Below are 16,743 nucleotides of genomic sequence, written 5' to 3' on the forward strand. Positions count from 1 at the left end.
GTCCCACGCCTCGCGTACGAAAGCAAACGACGTTCTGCGTCTTGTAAGACATAAAAACAATAAGCATGGATAGTATTTCGGGTGCGATCATACCAGCACTAATGCACCGGATCCCATCAGAACTCCGCAGTTAAGCGTGCTTGGGCGAGAGTAGTACTAGGATGGGTGACCCCCTGGGAAGTCCTCGTGTTGCACCCCCTTTTTCGTTGCCCGTTTGCGTTTTTTTAGGTTTTAGGTGCGTTTTTTTTTTCTTTCTTGCTATGTCTATGCTCGGGCGGCATCCGGTTCATCGTTGATTGTTTCCGCGTTTCCCGAACGGAGCCGATCCCTCACGTGGGTCCCACGCCTCGCGTACGAAAGCAAACGACGTTCTGCGTCTTGTAAGACATAAAAACAATAAGCATGGATAGTATTTCGGGTGCGATCATACCAGCACTAATGCACCGGATCCCATCAGAACTCCGCAGTTAAGCGTGCTTGGGCGAGAGTAGTACTAGGATGGGTGACCCCCTGGGAAGTCCTCGTGTTGCACCCCCTTTTTCGTTGCCCGTTTGCGTTTTTTTAGGTTTTAGGTGCGTTTTTTTTTTCTTTCTTGCTATGTCTATGCTCGGGCGGCATCCGGTTCATCGTTGATTGTTTCCGCGTTTCCCGAACGGAGCCGATCCCTCACGTGGGTCCCACGCCTCGCGTACGAAAGCAAACGACGTTCTGCGTCTTGTAAGACATAAAAACAATAAGCATGGATAGTATTTCGGGTGCGATCATACCAGCACTAATGCACCGGATCCCATCAGAACTCCGCAGTTAAGCGTGCTTGGGCGAGAGTAGTACTAGGATGGGTGACCCCCTGGGAAGTCCTCGTGTTGCACCCCCTTTTTCGTTGCCCGTTTGCGTTTTTTTAGGTTTTAGGTGCGTTTTTTTTTTCTTTCTTGCTATGTCTATGCTCGGGCGGCATCCGGTTCATCGTTGATTGTTTCCGCGTTTCCCGAACGGAGCCGATCCCTCACGTGGGTCCCACGCCTCGCGTACGAAAGCAAACGACGTTCTGCGTCTTGTAAGACATAAAAACAATAAGCATGGATAGTATTTCGGGTGCGATCATACCATCACTAATGCACCGGATCCCATCAGAACTCCGCAGTTAAGCGTGCTTGGGCGAGAGTAGTACTAGGATGGGTGACCCCCTGGGAAGTCCTCGTGTTGCACCCCCTTTTTCGTTGCCCGTTTGCGTTTTTTTAGGTTTTAGGTGCGTTTTTTTTTTCTTTCTTGCTATGTCTATGCTCGGACGGCATCCGGTTCATCGTTGATTGTTTCCGCGTTTCCCGAACGGAGCCGATCCCTCACGTGGGTCCCACGCCTCGCGTTCGAAAGCAAACGACGTTCTGCGTCTTGTAAGACATAAAAACAATAAGCATGGATAGTATTTCGGGTGCGATCATACCAGCACTAATGCACCGGATCCCATCAGAACTCCGCAGTTAAGCGTGCTTGGGCGAGAGGAGTACTAGGATGGGTGACCCCCTGGGAAGTCCTCGTGTTGCACCCCCTTTTTCGTTGCCCGTTTGCGTTTTTTTAGGTTTTAGGTGCGTTTTTTTTTTCTTTCTTGCTATGTCTATCCTCGGGCGGCATCCGGTTCATCGTTGATTCTTTCCGCGTTTCCCGAACGGAGCCGATCCCTCACGTGGGTCCCACGCCTCGCGTACGAAAGCAAACGACGTTCTGCGTCTTGTAAGACATAAAAACAATAAGCATGGATAGTATTTCGGGTGCGATCATACCAGCACTAATGCACCGGATCCCATCAGAACTCCGCAGTTAAGCGTGCTTGGGCGAGAGTAGTACTAGGATGGGTGACCCCCTGGGAAGTCCTCGTGTTGCACCCCCTTTTTCGTTGCCCGTTTGCGTTTTTTTAGGTTTTAGGTGCGTTTTTTTTTTCTTTCTTGCTATGTCTATGCTCGAGCGGCATCCGGTTCATCGTTGATTGTTTCCGCGTTTCCCGAACGGAGCCGATCCCTTACGTGGGTCCCACGCCTCGCGTACGAAAGCAAACGACGTTCTGCGTCTTGTAAGACATAAAAACAATAAGCATGGATAGTATTTCGGGTGCGATCATACCAGCACTAATGCACCGGATCCCATCAGAACTCCGCAGTTAAGCGTGCTTGGGCGAGAGTAGTACTAGGATGGGTGACCCCCTGGGAAGTCCTCGTGTTGCACCCCCTTTTTCGTTGCCCGTTTGCGTTTTTTTAGGTTTTAGGTGCGTTTTTTTTTTTCTTTCTTGCTATGTCTATGCTCGGGCGGCATCCGGTTCATCGTTGATTGTTTCCGCGTTTCCCGAACGGAGCCGATCCCTCACGTGGGTCCGATGCCTCGCGTTCGAAAGCAAACGACGTTCTGCGTCTTGTAAGACATAAAAACAATAAGCATGGATAGTATTTCGGGTGCGATCATACCAGCACTAATGCACCGGATCCCATCAGAACTCCGCAGTTAAGCGTGCTTGGGCGAGAGTAGTACTAGGATGGGTGACCCCCTGGGAAGTCCTCGTGTTGCACCCCCTTTTTCGTTGCCCGTTTGCGTTTTTTTAGGTTTTAGGTGCGTTTTTTTTTCTTTCTTGCTATGTCTATGCTCGGGCGGCATCCGGTTCATCGTTGATTGTTTCCGCGTTTCCCGAACGGAGCCGATCCCTCACGTGGGTCCGACGCCTCGCGTTCGAAAGCAAACGACGTTCTGCGTCTTGTAAGACATAAAAACAATAAGCATGGATAGTATTTCGGGTGCGATCATACCAGCACTAATGCACCGGATCCCATCAGAACTCCGCAGTTAAGCGTGCTTGGGCGAGAGTAGTACTAGGATGGGTGACCCCCTGGGAAGTCCTCGTGTTGCACCCCCTTTTTCGTTGCCCGTTTGCGTTTTTTTAGGTTTTAGGTGCGTTTTTTTTTTCTTTCTTGCTATGTCTATGCTCGGGCGGCATCCGGTTCATCGTTGATTGTTTCCGCGTTTCCCGAACGGAGCCGATCCCTCACGTGGGTCCGACGCCTCGCGTTCGAAAGCAAACGACGTTCTGCGTCTTGTAAGACATAAAAACAATAAGCATGGATAGTATTTCGGGTGCGATCATACCAGCACTAATGCACCGGATCCCATCAGAACTCCGCAGTTAAGCGTGCTTGGGCGAGAGTAGTACTAGGATGGGTGACCCCCTGGGAAGTCCTCGTGTTGCACCCCCTTTTTCGTTGCCCGTTTGCGTTTTTTTAGGTTTTAGGTGCGTTTTTTTTTTCTTTCTTGCTATGTCTATGCTCGGGCGGCATCCGGTTCATCGTTGATTGTTTCCGCGTTTCCCGAACGGAGCCGATCCCTCACGTGGGTCCGACGCCTCGCGTACGAAAGCAAACGACGTTCTGCGTCTTGTAAGACATAAAAACAATAAGCATGGATAGTATTTGGGGTTCGATCATACCAGCACTAATGCACCGGATCCCATCAGAACTCCGCAGTTAAGCGTGCTTGGGCGAGAGTAGTACTAGGATGGGTGACCCCCTGGGAAGTCCTCGTGTTGCACCCCCTTTTTCGTTGCCCGTTTGCGTTTTTTTAGGTTTTAGGTGCGTTTTTTTTTTCTTTCTTGCTATGTCTATGCTCGGGCGGCATCCGGTTCATCGTTGATTGTTTCCGCGTTTCCCGAACGGAGCCGATCCCTCACGTGGGTCCCACGCCTCGCGTACGAAAGCAAACGACGTTCTGCGTCTTGTAAGACATAAAAACAATAAGCATGGATAGTATTTGGGGTGCGATCATACCAGCACTAATGCACCGGATCCCATCAGAACTCCGCAGTTAAGCGTGCTTGGGCGAGAGTAGTACTAGGATGGGTGACCCCCTGGGAAGTCCTCGTGTTGCACCCCCTTTTTCGTTGCCCGTTTGCGTTTTTTTAGGTTTTAGGTGCGTTTTTTTTTCTTTCTTGCTATGTCTATGCTCGGGCGGCATCCGGTTCATCGTTGATTGTTTCCGCGTTTCCCGAACGGAGCCGATCCCTCACGTGGGTCCCACGCCTCGCGTACGAAAGCAAACGACGTTCTGCGTCTTGTAAGACATAAAAACAATAAGCATGGATAGTATTTCGGGTGCGATCATACCAGCACTAATGCACCGGATCCCATCAGAACTCCGCAGTTAAGCGTGCTTGGGCGAGAGTAGTACTAGGATGGGTGACCCCCTGGGAAGTCCTCGTGTTGCACCCCCTTTTTCGTTGCCCGTTTGCGTTTTTTTAGGTTTTAGGTGCGTTTTTTTTTTCTTTCTTGCTATGTCTATGCTCGGGCGGCATCCGGTTCATCGTTGATTGTTTCCGCGTTTCCCGAACGGAGCCGATCCCTCACGTGGGTCCCACGCCTCGCGTACGAAAGCAAACGACGTTCTGCGTCTTGTAAGACATAAAAACAATAAGCATGGATAGTATTTCGGGTGCGATCATACCAGCACTAATGCACCGGATCCCATCAGAACTCCGCAGTTAAGCGTGCTTGGGCGAGAGTAGTACTAGGATGGGTGACCCCCTGGGAAGTCCTCGTGTTGCACCCCCTTTTTCGTTGCCCGTTTGCGTTTTTTTAGGTTTTAGGTGCGTTTTTTTTTCTTTCTTGCTATGTCTATGCTCGGGCGGCATCCGGTTCATCGTTGATTGTTTCCGCGTTTCCCGAACGGAGCCGATCCCTCACGTGGGTCCCACGCCTCGCGTACGAAAGCAAACGACGTTCTGCGTCTTGTAAGACATAAAAACAATAAGCATGGATAGTATTTCGGGTGCGATCATACCAGCACTAATGCACCGGATCCCATCAGAACTCCGCAGTTAAGCGTGCTTGGGCGAGAGTAGTACTAGGATGGGTGACCCCCTGGGAAGTCCTCGTGTTGCACCCCCTTTTTCGTTGCCCGTTTGCGTTTTTTTAGGTTTTAGGTGCGTTTTTTTTTTTCTTTCTTGCTATGTCTATGCTCGGGCGGCATCCGGTTCATCGTTGATTGTTTCCGCGTTTCCCGAACGGAGCCGATCCCTCACGTGGGTCCCACGCCTCGCGTTCGAAAGCAAACGACGTTCTGCGTCTTGTAAGACATAAAAACAATAAGCATGGATAGTATTTCGGGTGCGATCATACCAGCACTAATGCACCGGATCCCATCAGAACTCCGCAGTTAAGCGTGCTTGGGCGAGAGTAGTACTAGGATGGGTGACCCCCTGGGAAGTCCTCGTGTTGCACCCCCTTTTTCGTTGCCCGTTTGCGTTTTTTTAGGTTTTAGGTGCGTTTTTTTTTCTTTCTTGCTATGTCTATGCTCGGGCGGCATCCGGTTCATCGTTGATTGTTTCCGCGTTTCCCGAACGGAGCCGATCCCTCACGTGGGTCCCACGCCTCGCGTACGAAAGCAAACGACGTTCTGCGTCTTGTAAGAAATAAAAACAATAAGCATGGATAGTATTTCGGGTGCGATCATACCAGCACTAATGCACCGGATCCCATCAGAACTCTGCAGTTAAGCGTGCTTGGGCGAGAGTAGTACTAGGATGGGTGACCCCCTGGGAAGTCCTCGTGTTGCACCCCCTTTTTCGTTGCCCGTTTGCGTTTTTTTAGGTTTTAGGTGCGTTTTTTTTTTCTTTCTTGCTATGTCTATGCTCGAGCGGCATCCGGTTCATCGTTGATTGTTTCCGCGTTTCCCGAACGGAGCCGATCCCTCACGTGGGTCCCACGCCTCGCGTACGAAAGCAAACGACGTTCTGCGTCTTGTAAGACATAAAAACAATAAGCATGGATAGTATTTCGGGTGCGATCATACCAGCACTAATGCACCGGATCCCATCAGAACTCCGCAGTTAAGCGTGCTTGGGCGAGAGTAGTACTAGGATGGGTGACCCCTTGGGAAGTCCTCGTGTTGCACCCCCTTTTTCGTTGCCCGTTTGCGTTTTTTTAGGTTTTAGGTGCGTTTTTTTTTTCTTTCTTGCTATGTCTATGCTCGGGCGGCATCCGGTTCATCGTTGATTGTTTCCGCGTTTCCCGAACGGAGCCGATCCCTCACGTGGGTCCCACGCCTCGCGTACGAAAGCAAACGACGTTCTGCGTCTTGTAAGACATAAAAACAATAAGCATGGATAGTATTTCGGGTGCGATCATACCAGCACTAATGCACCGGATCCCATCAGAACTCCGCAGTTAAGCGTGCTTGGGCGAGAGTAGTACTAGGATGGGTGACCCCCTGGGAAGTCCTCGTGTTGCACCCCCTTTTTCGTTGCCCGTTTGCGTTTTTTTAGGTTTTAGGTGCGTTTTTTTTTTCTTTCTTGCTATGTCTATGCTCGGACGGCATCCGGTTCATCGTTGATTGTTTCCGCGTTTCCCGAACGGAGCCGATCCCTCACGTGGGTCCCACGCCTCGCGTACGAAAGCAAACGACGTTCTGCGTCTTGTAAGACATAAAAACAATAAGCATGGATAGTATTTCGGGTGCGATCATACCATCACTAATGCACCGGATCCCATCAGAACTCCGCAGTTAAGCGTGCTTGGGCGAGAGTAGTACTAGGATGGGTGACCCCCTGGGAAGTCCTCGTGTTGCACCCCCTTTTTCGTTGCCCGTTTGCGTTTTTTTAGGTTTTAGGTGCGTTTTTTTTTCTTTCTTGCTATGTCTATGCTCGGACGGCATCCGGTTCATCGTTGATTGTTTCCGCGTTTCCCGAACGGAGCCGATCCCTCACGTGGGTCCCACGCCTCGCGTTCGAAAGCAAACGACGTTCTGCGTCTTGTAAGACATAAAAACAATAAGCATGGATAGTATTTCGGGTGCGATCATACCAGCACTAATGCACCGGATCCCATCAGAACTCCGCAGTTAAGCGTGCTTGGGCGAGAGGAGTACTAGGATGGGTGACCCCCTGGGAAGTCCTCGTGTTGCACCCCCTTTTTCGTTGCCCGTTTGCGTTTTTTTAGGTTTTAGGTGCGTTTTTTTTTTCTTTCTTGCTATGTCTATGCTCGGGCGGCATCCGGTTCATCGTTGATTGTTTCCGCGTTTCCCGAACGGAGCCGATCCCTCACGTGGGTCCCACGCCTCGCGTACGAAAGCAAACGACGTTCTGCGTCTTGTAAGACATAAAAACAATAAGCATGGATAGTATTTCGGGTGCGATCATACCAGCACTAATGCACCGGATCCCATCAGAACTCCGCAGTTAAGCGTGCTTGGGCGAGAGTAGTACTAGGATGGGTGACCCCCTGGGAAGTCCTCGTGTTGCACCCCCTTTTTCGTTGCCCGTTTGCGTTTTTTTAGGTTTTAGGTGCGTTTTTTTTTCTTTCTTGCTATGTCTATGCTCGGGCGGCATCCGGTTCATCGTTGATTGTTTCCGCGTTTCCCGAACGGAGCCGATCCCTCACGTGGGTCCCACGCCTCGCGTACGAAAGCAAACGACGTTCTGCGTCTTGTAAGACATAAAAACAATAAGCATGGATAGTATTTCGGGTGCGATCATACCAGCACTAATGCACCGGATCCCATCAGAACTCCGCAGTTAAGCGTGCTTGGGCGAGAGTAGTACTAGGATGGGTGACCCCCTGGGAAGTCCTCGTGTTGCACCCCCTTTTTCGTTGCCCGTTTGCGTTTTTTTAGGTTTTAGGTGCGTTTTTTTTTTCTTTCTTGCTATGTCTATGCTCGGACGGCATCCGGTTCATCGTTGATTGTTTCCGCGTTTCCCGAACGGAGCCGATCCCTCACGTGGGTCCCACGCCTCGCGTACGAAAGCAAACGACGTTCTGCGTCTTGTAAGACATAAAAACAATAAGCATGGATAGTATTTCGGGTGCGATCATACCATCACTAATGCACCGGATCCCATCAGAACTCCGCAGTTAAGCGTGCTTGGGCGAGAGTAGTACTAGGATGGGTGACCCCCTGGGAAGTCCTCGTGTTGCACCCCCTTTTTCGTTGCCCGTTTGCGTTTTTTTAGGTTTTAGGTGCGTTTTTTTTTCTTTCTTGCTATGTCTATGCTCGGGCGGCATCCTGTTCATCGTTGATTGTTTCCGCGTTTCCCGAACGGAGCCGATCCCTCACGTGGGTCCCACGCCTCGCGTACGAAAGCAAACGACGTTCTGCGTCTTGTAAGACATAAAAACAATAAGCATGGATAGTATTTCGGGTGCGATCATACCAGCACTAATGCACCGGATCCCATCAGAACTCCGCAGTTAAGCGTGCTTGGGCGAGAGTAGTACTAGGATGGGTGACCCCCTGGGAAGTCCTCGTGTTGCACCCCCTTTTTCGTTGCCCGTTTGCGTTTTTTTAGGTTTTAGGTGCGTTTTTTTTTTCTTTCTTGCTATGTCTATGCTCGGGCGGCATCCGGTTCATCGTTGATTGTTTCCGCGTTTCCCGAACGGAGCCGATCCCTCACGTGGGTCCCACGCCTCGCGTTCGAAAGCAAACGACGTTCTGCGTCTTGTAAGACATAAAAACAATAAGCATGGATAGTATTTCGGGTGCGATCATACCAGCACTAATGCACCGGATCCCATCAGAACTCCGCAGTTAAGCGTGCTTGGGCGAGAGTAGTACTAGGATGGGTGACCCCCTGGGAAGTCCTCGTGTTGCACCCCCTTTTTCGTTGCCCGTTTGCGTTTTTTTAGGTTTTAGGTGCGTTTTTTTTTTCTTTCTTGCTATGTCTATGCTCGGGCGGCATCCGGTTCATCGTTGATTCTTTCCGCGTTTCCCGAACGGAGCCGATCCCTCACGTGGGTCCCACGCCTCGCGTACGAAAGCAAACGACGTTCTGCGTCTTGTAAGAAATAAAAACAATAAGCATGGATAGTATTTCGGGTGCGATCATACCAGCACTAATGCACCGGATCCCATCAGAACTCTGCAGTTAAGCGTGCTTGGGCGAGAGTAGTACTAGGATGGGTGACCCCCTGGGAAGTCCTCGTGTTGCACCCCCTTTTTCGTTGCCCGTTTGCGTTTTTTTAGGTTTTAGGTGCGTTTTTTTTTTCTTTCTTGCTATGTCTATGCTCGAGCGGCATCCGGTTCATCGTTGATTGTTTCCGCGTTTCCCGAACGGAGCCGATCCCTCACGTGGGTCCCACGCCTCGCGTACGAAAGCAAACGACGTTCTGCGTCTTGTAAGACATAAAAACAATAAGCATGGATAGTATTTCGGGTGCGATCATACCAGCACTAATGCACCGGATCCCATCAGAACTCCGCAGTTAAGCGTGCTTGGGCGAGAGTAGTACTAGGATGGGTGACCCCCTGGGAAGTCCTCGTGTTGCACCCCCTTTTTCGTTGCCCGTTTGCGTTTTTTTAGGTTTTAGGTGCGTTTTTTTTTCTTTCTTGCTATGTCTATGCTCGGGCGGCATCCGGTTCATCGTTGATTGTTTCCGCGTTTCCCGAACGGAGCCGATCCCTCACGTGGGTCCCACGCCTCGCGTACGAAAGCAAACGACGTTCTGCGTCTTGTAAGACATAAAAACAATAAGCATGGATAGTATTTCGGGTGCGATCATACCAGCACTAATGCACCGGATCCCATCAGAACTCCGCAGTTAAGCGTGCTTGGGCGAGAGTAGTACTAGGATGGGTGACCCCCTGGGAAGTCCTCGTGTTGCACCCCCTTTTTCGTTGCCCGTTTGCGTTTTTTTAGGTTTTAGGTGCGTTTTTTTTTCTTTCTTGCTATGTCTATGCTCGGGCGGCATCCGGTTCATCGTTGATTGTTTCCGCGTTTCCCGAACGGAGCCGATCCCTCACGTGGGTCCCACGCCTCGCGTACGAAAGCAAACGACGTTCTGCGTCTTGTAAGACATAAAAACAATAAGCATGGATAGTATTTCGGGTGCGATCATACCAGCACTAATGCACCGGATCCCATCAGAACTCCGCAGTTAAGCGTGCTTGGGCGAGAGTAGTACTAGGATGGGTGACCCCCTGGGAAGTCCTCGTGTTGCACCCCCTTTTTCGTTGCCCGTTTGCGTTTTTTTAGGTTTTAGGTGCGTTTTTTTTTCTTTCTTGCTATGTCTATGCTCGGGCGGCATCCGGTTCATCGTTGATTGTTTCCGCGTTTCCCGAACGGAGCCGATCCCTCACGTGGGTCCCACGCCTCGCGTTCGAAAGCAAACGACGTTCTGCGTCTTGTAAGACATAAAAACAATAAGCATGGATAGTATTTCGGGTGCGATCATACCAGCACTAATGCACCGGATCCCATCAGAACTCCGCAGTTAAGCGTGCTTGGGCGAGAGTAGTACTAGGATGGGTGACCCCCTGGGAAGTCCTCGTGTTGCACCCCCTTTTTCGTTGCCCGTTTGCGTTTTTTTAGGTTTTAGGTGCGTTTTTTTTTTCTTTCTTGCTATGTCTATGCTCGGGCGGCATCCGGTTCATCGTTGATTCTTTCCGCGTTTCCCGAACGGAGCCGATCCCTCACGTGGGTCCCACGCCTCGCGTACGAAAGCAAACGACGTTCTGCGTCTTGTAAGAAATAAAAACAATAAGCATGGATAGTATTTCGGGTGCGATCATACCAGCACTAATGCACCGGATCCCATCAGAACTCTGCAGTTAAGCGTGCTTGGGCGAGAGTAGTACTAGGATGGGTGACCCCCTGGGAAGTCCTCGTGTTGCACCCCCTTTTTCGTTGCCCGTTTGCGTTTTTTTAGGTTTTAGGTGCGTTTTTTTTTTCTTTCTTGCTATGTCTATGCTCGAGCGGCATCCGGTTCATCGTTGATTGTTTCCGCGTTTCCCGAACGGAGCCGATCCCTCACGTGGGTCCCACGCCTCGCGTACGAAAGCAAACGACGTTCTGCGTCTTGTAAGACATAAAAACAATAAGCATGGATAGTATTTCGGGTGCGATCATACCAGCACTAATGCACCGGATCCCATCAGAACTCCGCAGTTAAGCGTGCTTGGGCGAGAGTAGTACTAGGATGGGTGACCCCCTGGGAAGTCCTCGTGTTGCACCCCCTTTTTCGTTGCCCGTTTGCGTTTTTTTAGGTTTTAGGTGCGTTTTTTTTTCTTTCTTGCTATGTCTATGCTCGGGCGGCATCCGGTTCATCGTTGATTGTTTCCGCGTTTCCCGAACGGAGCCGATCCCTCACGTGGGTCCCACGCCTCGCGTACGAAAGCAAACGACGTTCTGCGTCTTGTAAGACATAAAAACAATAAGCATGGATAGTATTTCGGGTGCGATCATACCAGCACTAATGCACCGGATCCCATCAGAACTCCGCAGTTAAGCGTGCTTGGGCGAGAGTAGTACTAGGATGGGTGACCCCCTGGGAAGTCCTCGTGTTGCACCCCCTTTTTCGTTGCCCGTTTGCGTTTTTTTAGGTTTTAGGTGCGTTTTTTTTTTCTTTCTTGCTATGTCTATGCTCGGGCGGCATCCGGTTCATCGTTGATTGTTTCCGCGTTTCCCGAACGGAGCCGATCCCTCACGTGGGTCCCACGCCTCGCGTACGAAAGCAAACGACGTTCTGCGTCTTGTAAGACATAAAAACAATAAGCATGGATAGTATTTCGGGTGCGATCATACCAGCACTAATGCACCGGATCCCATCAGAACTCCGCAGTTAAGCGTGCTTGGGCGAGAGTAGTACTAGGATGGGTGACCCCCTGGGAAGTCCTCGTGTTGCACCCCCTTTTTCGTTGCCCGTTTGCGTTTTTTTAGGTTTTAGGTGCGTTTTTTTTTTCTTTCTTGCTATGTCTATGCTCGGGCGGCATCCGGTTCATCGTTGATTGTTTCCGCGTTTCCCGAACGGAGCCGATCCCTCACGTGGGTCCCACGCCTCGCGTACGAAAGCAAACGACGTTCTGCGTCTTGTAAGACATAAAAACAATAAGCATGGATAGTATTTCGGGTGCGATCATACCAGCACTAATGCACCGGATCCCATCAGAACTCCGCAGTTAAGCGTGCTTGGGCGAGAGTAGTACTAGGATGGGTGACCCCCTGGGAAGTCCTCGTGTTGCACCCCCTTTTTCGTTGCCCGTTTGCGTTTTTTTAGGTTTTAGGTGCGTTTTTTTTTTCTTTCTTGCTATGTCTATGCTCGGGCGGCATCCGGTTCATCGTTGATTGTTTCCGCGTTTCCCGAACGGAGCCGATCCCTCACGTGGGTCCCACGCCTCGCGTACGAAAGCAAACGACGTTCTGCGTCTTGTAAGACATAAAAACAATAAGCATGGATAGTATTTCGGGTGCGATCATACCATCACTAATGCACCGGATCCCATCAGAACTCCGCAGTTAAGCGTGCTTGGGCGAGAGTAGTACTAGGATGGGTGACCCCCTGGGAAGTCCTCGTGTTGCACCCCCTTTTTCGTTGCCCGTTTGCGTTTTTTTAGGTTTTAGGTGCGTTTTTTTTTTCTTTCTTGCTATGTCTATGCTCGGACGGCATCCGGTTCATCGTTGATTGTTTCCGCGTTTCCCGAACGGAGCCGATCCCTCACGTGGGTCCCACGCCTCGCGTTCGAAAGCAAACGACGTTCTGCGTCTTGTAAGACATAAAAACAATAAGCATGGATAGTATTTCGGGTGCGATCATACCAGCACTAATGCACCGGATCCCATCAGAACTCCGCAGTTAAGCGTGCTTGGGCGAGAGGAGTACTAGGATGGGTGACCCCCTGGGAAGTCCTCGTGTTGCACCCCCTTTTTCGTTGCCCGTTTGCGTTTTTTTAGGTTTTAGGTGCGTTTTTTTTTTCTTTCTTGCTATGTCTATCCTCGGGCGGCATCCGGTTCATCGTTGATTCTTTCCGCGTTTCCCGAACGGAGCCGATCCCTCACGTGGGTCCCACGCCTCGCGTACGAAAGCAAACGACGTTCTGCGTCTTGTAAGAAATAAAAACAATAAGCATGGATAGTATTTCGGGTGCGATCATACCAGCACTAATGCACCGGATCCCATCAGAACTCTGCAGTTAAGCGTGCTTGGGCGAGAGTAGTACTAGGATGGGTGACCCCCTGGGAAGTCCTCGTGTTGCACCCCCTTTTTCGTTGCCCGTTTGCGTTTTTTTAGGTTTTAGGTGCGTTTTTTTTTTCTTTCTTGCTATGTCTATGCTCGAGCGGCATCCGGTTCATCGTTGATTGTTTCCGCGTTTCCCGAACGGAGCCGATCCCTCACGTGGGTCCCACGCCTCGCGTACGAAAGCAAACGACGTTCTGCGTCTTGTAAGACATAAAAACAATAAGCATGGATAGTATTTCGGGTGCGATCATACCAGCACTAATGCACCGGATCCCATCAGAACTCCGCAGTTAAGCGTGCTTGGGCGAGAGTAGTACTAGGATGGGTGACCCCCTGGGAAGTCCTCGTGTTGCACCCCCTTTTTCGTTGCCCGTTTGCGTTTTTTTAGGTTTTAGGTGCGTTTTTTTTTCTTTCTTGCTATGTCTATGCTCGGGCGGCATCCGGTTCATCGTTGATTGTTTCCGCGTTTCCCGAACGGAGCCGATCCCTCACGTGGGTCCCACGCCTCGCGTACGAAAGCAAACGACGTTCTGCGTCTTGTAAGACATAAAAACAATAAGCATGGATAGTATTTCGGGTGCGATCATACCAGCACTAATGCACCGGATCCCATCAGAACTCCGCAGTTAAGCGTGCTTGGGCGAGAGTAGTACTAGGATGGGTGACCCCCTGGGAAGTCCTCGTGTTGCACCCCCTTTTTCGTTGCCCGTTTGCGTTTTTTTAGGTTTTAGGTGCGTTTTTTTTTTCTTTCTTGCTATGTCTATGCTCGGGCGGCATCCGGTTCATCGTTGATTGTTTCCGCGTTTCCCGAACGGAGCCGATCCCTCACGTGGGTCCCACGCCTCGCGTACGAAAGCAAACGACGTTCTGCGTCTTGTAAGACATAAAAACAATAAGCATGGATAGTATTTCGGGTGCGATCATACCAGCACTAATGCACCGGATCCCATCAGAACTCCGCAGTTAAGCGTGCTTGGGCGAGAGTAGTACTAGGATGGGTGACCCCCTGGGAAGTCCTCGTGTTGCACCCCCTTTTTCGTTGCCCGTTTGCGTTTTTTTAGGTTTTAGGTGCGTTTTTTTTTTCTTTCTTGCTATGTCTATGCTCGGGCGGCATCCGGTTCATCGTTGATTGTTTCCGCGTTTCCCGAACGGAGCCGATCCCTCACGTGGGTCCCACGCCTCGCGTACGAAAGCAAACGACGTTCTGCGTCTTGTAAGACATAAAAACAATAAGCATGGATAGTATTTCGGGTGCGATCATACCAGCACTAATGCACCGGATCCCATCAGAACTCCGCAGTTAAGCGTGCTTGGGCGAGAGTAGTACTAGGATGGGTGACCCCCTGGGAAGTCCTCGTGTTGCACCCCCTTTTTCGTTGCCCGTTTGCGTTTTTTTAGGTTTTAGGTGCGTTTTTTTTTTCTTTCTTGCTATGTCTATGCTCGGGCGGCATCCGGTTCATCGTTGATTGTTTCCGCGTTTCCCGAACGGAGCCGATCCCTCACGTGGGTCCCACGCCTCGCGTACGAAAGCAAACGACGTTCTGCGTCTTGTAAGACATAAAAACAATAAGCATGGATAGTATTTCGGGTGCGATCATACCATCACTAATGCACCGGATCCCATCAGAACTCCGCAGTTAAGCGTGCTTGGGCGAGAGTAGTACTAGGATGGGTGACCCCCTGGGAAGTCCTCGTGTTGCACCCCCTTTTTCGTTGCCCGTTTGCGTTTTTTTAGGTTTTAGGTGCGTTTTTTTTTTCTTTCTTGCTATGTCTATGCTCGGACGGCATCCGGTTCATCGTTGATTGTTTCCGCGTTTCCCGAACGGAGCCGATCCCTCACGTGGGTCCCACGCCTCGCGTTCGAAAGCAAACGACGTTCTGCGTCTTGTAAGACATAAAAACAATAAGCATGGATAGTATTTCGGGTGCGATCATACCAGCACTAATGCACCGGATCCCATCAGAACTCCGCAGTTAAGCGTGCTTGGGCGAGAGGAGTACTAGGATGGGTGACCCCCTGGGAAGTCCTCGTGTTGCACCCCCTTTTTCGTTGCCCGTTTGCGTTTTTTTAGGTTTTAGGTGCGTTTTTTTTTTCTTTCTTGCTATGTCTATCCTCGGGCGGCATCCGGTTCATCGTTGATTCTTTCCGCGTTTCCCGAACGGAGCCGATCCCTCACGTGGGTCCCACGCCTCGCGTACGAAAGCAAACGACGTTCTGCGTCTTGTAAGAAATAAAAACAATAAGCATGGATAGTATTTCGGGTGCGATCATACCAGCACTAATGCACCGGATCCCATCAGAACTCCGCAGTTAAGCGTGCTTGGGCGGGAGTAGTACTAGGATGGGTGACCCCCTGGGAAGTCCTCGTGTTGCACCCCCTTTTTCGTTGCCCGTTTGCGTTTTTTTAGGTTTTAGGTGCGTTTTTTTTTTCTTTCTTGCTATGTCTATGCTCGAGCGGCATCCGGTTCATCGTTGATTGTTTCCGCGTTTCCCGAACGGAGCCGATCCCTTACGTGGGTCCCACGCCTCGCGTACGAAAGCAAACGACGTTCTGCGTCTTGTAAGACATAAAAACAATAAGCATGGATAGTATTTCGGGTGCGATCATACCAGCACTAATGCACCGGATCCCATCAGAACTCCGCAGTTAAGCGTGCTTGGGCGAGAGTAGTACTAGGATGGGTGACCCCCTGGGAAGTCCTCGTGTTGCACCCCCTTTTTCGTTGCCCGTTTGCGTTTTTTTAGGTTTTAGGTGCGTTTTTTTTTTCTTTCTTGCTATGTCTATGCTCGGGCGGCATCCGGTTCATCGTTGATTGTTTCCGCGTTTCCCGAACGGAGCCGATCCCTCACGTGGGTCCCACGCCTCTCGTACGAAAGCAAACGACGTTCTGCGTCTTGTAAGACATAAAAACAATAAGCATGGATAGTATTTCGGGTGCGATCATACCAGCACTAATGCACCGGATCCCATCAGAACTCCGCAGTTAAGCGTGCTTGGGCGAGAGTAGTACTAGGATGGGTGACCCCCTGGGAAGTCCTCGTGTTGCACCCTCTTTTTCGTTGCCCGTTTGCGTTTTTTTAGGTTTTAGGTGCGTTTTTTTTTTCTTTCTTGCTATGTCTATGCTCGGGCGGCATCCGGTTCATCGTTGATTGTTTCCGCGTTTCCCGAACGGAGCCGATCCCTCACGTGGGTCCGATGCCTCGCGTTCGAAAGCAAACGACGTTCTGCGTCTTGTAAGACATAAAAACAATAAGCATGGATAGTATTTCGGGTGCGATCATACCAGCACTAATGCACCGGATCCCATCAGAACTCCGCAGTTAAGCGTGCTTGGGCGAGAGTAGTACTAGGATGGGTGACCCCCTGGGAAGTCCTCGTGTTGCACCCCCTTTTTGTTGCCCGTTTGCGTTTTTTTAGGTTTTAGGTGCGTTTTTTTTTTCTTTCTTGCTATGTCTATGCTCGAGCGGCATCCGGTTCATCGTTGATTGTTTCCGCGTTTCCCGAACGGAGCCGATCCCTTACGTGGGTCCCACGCCTCGCGTACGAAAGCAAACGACGTTCTGCGTCTTGTAAGACATAAAAACAATAAGCATGGATAGTATTTCGGGTGCGATCATACCAGCACTAATGCACCGGATCCCATCAGAACTCCGCAGTTAAGCGTGCTTGGGCGAGAGTAGTACTAGGATGGGTGACCCCCTGGGAAGTCCTCGTGTTGCACCCCCTTTTTCGTTGCCCGTTTGCGTTTTTTTAGGTTTTAGGTGCGT

At 50.6% G+C, this 16,743-nt stretch overlaps 50 non-coding genes across 50 annotated transcripts; all 50 read left to right on the top strand.

The window, feature by feature from the left end:
- The first annotated feature begins 79 nt into the window (after positions 1 to 79).
- LOC145082561 (5S ribosomal RNA) lies at positions 80 to 198 on the top strand. Its single transcript, XR_013697070.1, has one exon. It is a non-coding gene; the product is annotated as a 5S ribosomal RNA (ribosomal RNA).
- Positions 199 to 416: 218 nt separating this feature from the next.
- Positions 417 to 535, top strand: LOC145082563 (5S ribosomal RNA). The gene has a single exon (XR_013697071.1). It is a non-coding gene; the product is annotated as a 5S ribosomal RNA (ribosomal RNA).
- A 218-nt stretch (positions 536 to 753) lies between these two features.
- On the top strand, positions 754 to 872 carry LOC145082564 (5S ribosomal RNA). The gene has a single exon (XR_013697072.1). It is a non-coding gene; the product is annotated as a 5S ribosomal RNA (ribosomal RNA).
- Positions 873 to 1,090: 218 nt separating this feature from the next.
- LOC145084787 (5S ribosomal RNA) lies at positions 1,091 to 1,209 on the top strand. Its single transcript, XR_013699217.1, has one exon. It is a non-coding gene; the product is annotated as a 5S ribosomal RNA (ribosomal RNA).
- A 218-nt stretch (positions 1,210 to 1,427) lies between these two features.
- LOC145083406 (5S ribosomal RNA) lies at positions 1,428 to 1,546 on the top strand. The gene has a single exon (XR_013697884.1). It is a non-coding gene; the product is annotated as a 5S ribosomal RNA (ribosomal RNA).
- Positions 1,547 to 1,764: 218 nt separating this feature from the next.
- Positions 1,765 to 1,883, top strand: LOC145082565 (5S ribosomal RNA). Its single transcript, XR_013697073.1, has one exon. It is a non-coding gene; the product is annotated as a 5S ribosomal RNA (ribosomal RNA).
- Positions 1,884 to 2,101: 218 nt separating this feature from the next.
- LOC145082566 (5S ribosomal RNA) lies at positions 2,102 to 2,220 on the top strand. Its single transcript, XR_013697074.1, has one exon. It is a non-coding gene; the product is annotated as a 5S ribosomal RNA (ribosomal RNA).
- A 219-nt stretch (positions 2,221 to 2,439) lies between these two features.
- LOC145082567 (5S ribosomal RNA) lies at positions 2,440 to 2,558 on the top strand. The gene has a single exon (XR_013697075.1). It is a non-coding gene; the product is annotated as a 5S ribosomal RNA (ribosomal RNA).
- A 217-nt stretch (positions 2,559 to 2,775) lies between these two features.
- On the top strand, positions 2,776 to 2,894 carry LOC145082569 (5S ribosomal RNA). The gene has a single exon (XR_013697077.1). It is a non-coding gene; the product is annotated as a 5S ribosomal RNA (ribosomal RNA).
- A 218-nt stretch (positions 2,895 to 3,112) lies between these two features.
- LOC145082570 (5S ribosomal RNA) lies at positions 3,113 to 3,231 on the top strand. The gene has a single exon (XR_013697078.1). It is a non-coding gene; the product is annotated as a 5S ribosomal RNA (ribosomal RNA).
- A 218-nt stretch (positions 3,232 to 3,449) lies between these two features.
- On the top strand, positions 3,450 to 3,568 carry LOC145084929 (5S ribosomal RNA). The gene has a single exon (XR_013699352.1). It is a non-coding gene; the product is annotated as a 5S ribosomal RNA (ribosomal RNA).
- A 218-nt stretch (positions 3,569 to 3,786) lies between these two features.
- On the top strand, positions 3,787 to 3,905 carry LOC145082571 (5S ribosomal RNA). Its single transcript, XR_013697079.1, has one exon. It is a non-coding gene; the product is annotated as a 5S ribosomal RNA (ribosomal RNA).
- Positions 3,906 to 4,122: 217 nt separating this feature from the next.
- Positions 4,123 to 4,241, top strand: LOC145082572 (5S ribosomal RNA). Its single transcript, XR_013697080.1, has one exon. It is a non-coding gene; the product is annotated as a 5S ribosomal RNA (ribosomal RNA).
- A 218-nt stretch (positions 4,242 to 4,459) lies between these two features.
- Positions 4,460 to 4,578, top strand: LOC145082573 (5S ribosomal RNA). The gene has a single exon (XR_013697081.1). It is a non-coding gene; the product is annotated as a 5S ribosomal RNA (ribosomal RNA).
- A 217-nt stretch (positions 4,579 to 4,795) lies between these two features.
- Positions 4,796 to 4,914, top strand: LOC145082575 (5S ribosomal RNA). The gene has a single exon (XR_013697083.1). It is a non-coding gene; the product is annotated as a 5S ribosomal RNA (ribosomal RNA).
- Positions 4,915 to 5,133: 219 nt separating this feature from the next.
- On the top strand, positions 5,134 to 5,252 carry LOC145082576 (5S ribosomal RNA). The gene has a single exon (XR_013697084.1). It is a non-coding gene; the product is annotated as a 5S ribosomal RNA (ribosomal RNA).
- A 217-nt stretch (positions 5,253 to 5,469) lies between these two features.
- LOC145083641 (5S ribosomal RNA) lies at positions 5,470 to 5,588 on the top strand. Its single transcript, XR_013698109.1, has one exon. It is a non-coding gene; the product is annotated as a 5S ribosomal RNA (ribosomal RNA).
- Positions 5,589 to 5,806: 218 nt separating this feature from the next.
- On the top strand, positions 5,807 to 5,925 carry LOC145083091 (5S ribosomal RNA). The gene has a single exon (XR_013697580.1). It is a non-coding gene; the product is annotated as a 5S ribosomal RNA (ribosomal RNA).
- Positions 5,926 to 6,143: 218 nt separating this feature from the next.
- LOC145082577 (5S ribosomal RNA) lies at positions 6,144 to 6,262 on the top strand. Its single transcript, XR_013697085.1, has one exon. It is a non-coding gene; the product is annotated as a 5S ribosomal RNA (ribosomal RNA).
- Positions 6,263 to 6,480: 218 nt separating this feature from the next.
- LOC145084789 (5S ribosomal RNA) lies at positions 6,481 to 6,599 on the top strand. Its single transcript, XR_013699219.1, has one exon. It is a non-coding gene; the product is annotated as a 5S ribosomal RNA (ribosomal RNA).
- Positions 6,600 to 6,816: 217 nt separating this feature from the next.
- Positions 6,817 to 6,935, top strand: LOC145083407 (5S ribosomal RNA). The gene has a single exon (XR_013697885.1). It is a non-coding gene; the product is annotated as a 5S ribosomal RNA (ribosomal RNA).
- Positions 6,936 to 7,153: 218 nt separating this feature from the next.
- On the top strand, positions 7,154 to 7,272 carry LOC145082579 (5S ribosomal RNA). The gene has a single exon (XR_013697086.1). It is a non-coding gene; the product is annotated as a 5S ribosomal RNA (ribosomal RNA).
- Positions 7,273 to 7,489: 217 nt separating this feature from the next.
- LOC145082580 (5S ribosomal RNA) lies at positions 7,490 to 7,608 on the top strand. The gene has a single exon (XR_013697087.1). It is a non-coding gene; the product is annotated as a 5S ribosomal RNA (ribosomal RNA).
- Positions 7,609 to 7,826: 218 nt separating this feature from the next.
- Positions 7,827 to 7,945, top strand: LOC145084790 (5S ribosomal RNA). The gene has a single exon (XR_013699220.1). It is a non-coding gene; the product is annotated as a 5S ribosomal RNA (ribosomal RNA).
- Positions 7,946 to 8,162: 217 nt separating this feature from the next.
- Positions 8,163 to 8,281, top strand: LOC145082582 (5S ribosomal RNA). The gene has a single exon (XR_013697089.1). It is a non-coding gene; the product is annotated as a 5S ribosomal RNA (ribosomal RNA).
- A 218-nt stretch (positions 8,282 to 8,499) lies between these two features.
- LOC145082583 (5S ribosomal RNA) lies at positions 8,500 to 8,618 on the top strand. The gene has a single exon (XR_013697090.1). It is a non-coding gene; the product is annotated as a 5S ribosomal RNA (ribosomal RNA).
- A 218-nt stretch (positions 8,619 to 8,836) lies between these two features.
- LOC145083642 (5S ribosomal RNA) lies at positions 8,837 to 8,955 on the top strand. Its single transcript, XR_013698110.1, has one exon. It is a non-coding gene; the product is annotated as a 5S ribosomal RNA (ribosomal RNA).
- A 218-nt stretch (positions 8,956 to 9,173) lies between these two features.
- Positions 9,174 to 9,292, top strand: LOC145082584 (5S ribosomal RNA). Its single transcript, XR_013697091.1, has one exon. It is a non-coding gene; the product is annotated as a 5S ribosomal RNA (ribosomal RNA).
- A 217-nt stretch (positions 9,293 to 9,509) lies between these two features.
- LOC145082585 (5S ribosomal RNA) lies at positions 9,510 to 9,628 on the top strand. The gene has a single exon (XR_013697092.1). It is a non-coding gene; the product is annotated as a 5S ribosomal RNA (ribosomal RNA).
- A 217-nt stretch (positions 9,629 to 9,845) lies between these two features.
- Positions 9,846 to 9,964, top strand: LOC145082586 (5S ribosomal RNA). Its single transcript, XR_013697093.1, has one exon. It is a non-coding gene; the product is annotated as a 5S ribosomal RNA (ribosomal RNA).
- Positions 9,965 to 10,181: 217 nt separating this feature from the next.
- On the top strand, positions 10,182 to 10,300 carry LOC145082587 (5S ribosomal RNA). Its single transcript, XR_013697094.1, has one exon. It is a non-coding gene; the product is annotated as a 5S ribosomal RNA (ribosomal RNA).
- Positions 10,301 to 10,518: 218 nt separating this feature from the next.
- Positions 10,519 to 10,637, top strand: LOC145083643 (5S ribosomal RNA). The gene has a single exon (XR_013698111.1). It is a non-coding gene; the product is annotated as a 5S ribosomal RNA (ribosomal RNA).
- Positions 10,638 to 10,855: 218 nt separating this feature from the next.
- Positions 10,856 to 10,974, top strand: LOC145082588 (5S ribosomal RNA). The gene has a single exon (XR_013697095.1). It is a non-coding gene; the product is annotated as a 5S ribosomal RNA (ribosomal RNA).
- A 217-nt stretch (positions 10,975 to 11,191) lies between these two features.
- LOC145082589 (5S ribosomal RNA) lies at positions 11,192 to 11,310 on the top strand. Its single transcript, XR_013697096.1, has one exon. It is a non-coding gene; the product is annotated as a 5S ribosomal RNA (ribosomal RNA).
- Positions 11,311 to 11,528: 218 nt separating this feature from the next.
- LOC145082590 (5S ribosomal RNA) lies at positions 11,529 to 11,647 on the top strand. Its single transcript, XR_013697097.1, has one exon. It is a non-coding gene; the product is annotated as a 5S ribosomal RNA (ribosomal RNA).
- Positions 11,648 to 11,865: 218 nt separating this feature from the next.
- Positions 11,866 to 11,984, top strand: LOC145082591 (5S ribosomal RNA). The gene has a single exon (XR_013697098.1). It is a non-coding gene; the product is annotated as a 5S ribosomal RNA (ribosomal RNA).
- Positions 11,985 to 12,202: 218 nt separating this feature from the next.
- On the top strand, positions 12,203 to 12,321 carry LOC145084791 (5S ribosomal RNA). Its single transcript, XR_013699221.1, has one exon. It is a non-coding gene; the product is annotated as a 5S ribosomal RNA (ribosomal RNA).
- Positions 12,322 to 12,539: 218 nt separating this feature from the next.
- On the top strand, positions 12,540 to 12,658 carry LOC145083408 (5S ribosomal RNA). The gene has a single exon (XR_013697886.1). It is a non-coding gene; the product is annotated as a 5S ribosomal RNA (ribosomal RNA).
- Positions 12,659 to 12,876: 218 nt separating this feature from the next.
- Positions 12,877 to 12,995, top strand: LOC145083644 (5S ribosomal RNA). The gene has a single exon (XR_013698112.1). It is a non-coding gene; the product is annotated as a 5S ribosomal RNA (ribosomal RNA).
- A 218-nt stretch (positions 12,996 to 13,213) lies between these two features.
- On the top strand, positions 13,214 to 13,332 carry LOC145082593 (5S ribosomal RNA). Its single transcript, XR_013697100.1, has one exon. It is a non-coding gene; the product is annotated as a 5S ribosomal RNA (ribosomal RNA).
- Positions 13,333 to 13,549: 217 nt separating this feature from the next.
- LOC145082595 (5S ribosomal RNA) lies at positions 13,550 to 13,668 on the top strand. Its single transcript, XR_013697101.1, has one exon. It is a non-coding gene; the product is annotated as a 5S ribosomal RNA (ribosomal RNA).
- A 218-nt stretch (positions 13,669 to 13,886) lies between these two features.
- On the top strand, positions 13,887 to 14,005 carry LOC145082596 (5S ribosomal RNA). The gene has a single exon (XR_013697102.1). It is a non-coding gene; the product is annotated as a 5S ribosomal RNA (ribosomal RNA).
- A 218-nt stretch (positions 14,006 to 14,223) lies between these two features.
- On the top strand, positions 14,224 to 14,342 carry LOC145082597 (5S ribosomal RNA). The gene has a single exon (XR_013697103.1). It is a non-coding gene; the product is annotated as a 5S ribosomal RNA (ribosomal RNA).
- A 218-nt stretch (positions 14,343 to 14,560) lies between these two features.
- Positions 14,561 to 14,679, top strand: LOC145084792 (5S ribosomal RNA). The gene has a single exon (XR_013699222.1). It is a non-coding gene; the product is annotated as a 5S ribosomal RNA (ribosomal RNA).
- A 218-nt stretch (positions 14,680 to 14,897) lies between these two features.
- On the top strand, positions 14,898 to 15,016 carry LOC145083409 (5S ribosomal RNA). Its single transcript, XR_013697887.1, has one exon. It is a non-coding gene; the product is annotated as a 5S ribosomal RNA (ribosomal RNA).
- Positions 15,017 to 15,234: 218 nt separating this feature from the next.
- LOC145082863 (5S ribosomal RNA) lies at positions 15,235 to 15,353 on the top strand. Its single transcript, XR_013697364.1, has one exon. It is a non-coding gene; the product is annotated as a 5S ribosomal RNA (ribosomal RNA).
- Positions 15,354 to 15,571: 218 nt separating this feature from the next.
- Positions 15,572 to 15,690, top strand: LOC145082598 (5S ribosomal RNA). Its single transcript, XR_013697104.1, has one exon. It is a non-coding gene; the product is annotated as a 5S ribosomal RNA (ribosomal RNA).
- Positions 15,691 to 15,908: 218 nt separating this feature from the next.
- On the top strand, positions 15,909 to 16,027 carry LOC145082990 (5S ribosomal RNA). The gene has a single exon (XR_013697485.1). It is a non-coding gene; the product is annotated as a 5S ribosomal RNA (ribosomal RNA).
- A 218-nt stretch (positions 16,028 to 16,245) lies between these two features.
- LOC145082599 (5S ribosomal RNA) lies at positions 16,246 to 16,364 on the top strand. Its single transcript, XR_013697105.1, has one exon. It is a non-coding gene; the product is annotated as a 5S ribosomal RNA (ribosomal RNA).
- A 217-nt stretch (positions 16,365 to 16,581) lies between these two features.
- On the top strand, positions 16,582 to 16,700 carry LOC145082600 (5S ribosomal RNA). Its single transcript, XR_013697106.1, has one exon. It is a non-coding gene; the product is annotated as a 5S ribosomal RNA (ribosomal RNA).
- Positions 16,701 to 16,743: the final 43 nt, after the last annotated feature.

The sequence above is a fragment of the Lactuca serriola genome, chromosome 1 (genome assembly GCF_051521515.1).
Source record: "Lactuca serriola cultivar US96UC23 chromosome 1, Lser_US96UC23_V15, whole genome shotgun sequence".
In the NCBI taxonomy this organism is placed as follows: domain Eukaryota; kingdom Viridiplantae; phylum Streptophyta; class Magnoliopsida; order Asterales; family Asteraceae; genus Lactuca; species Lactuca serriola.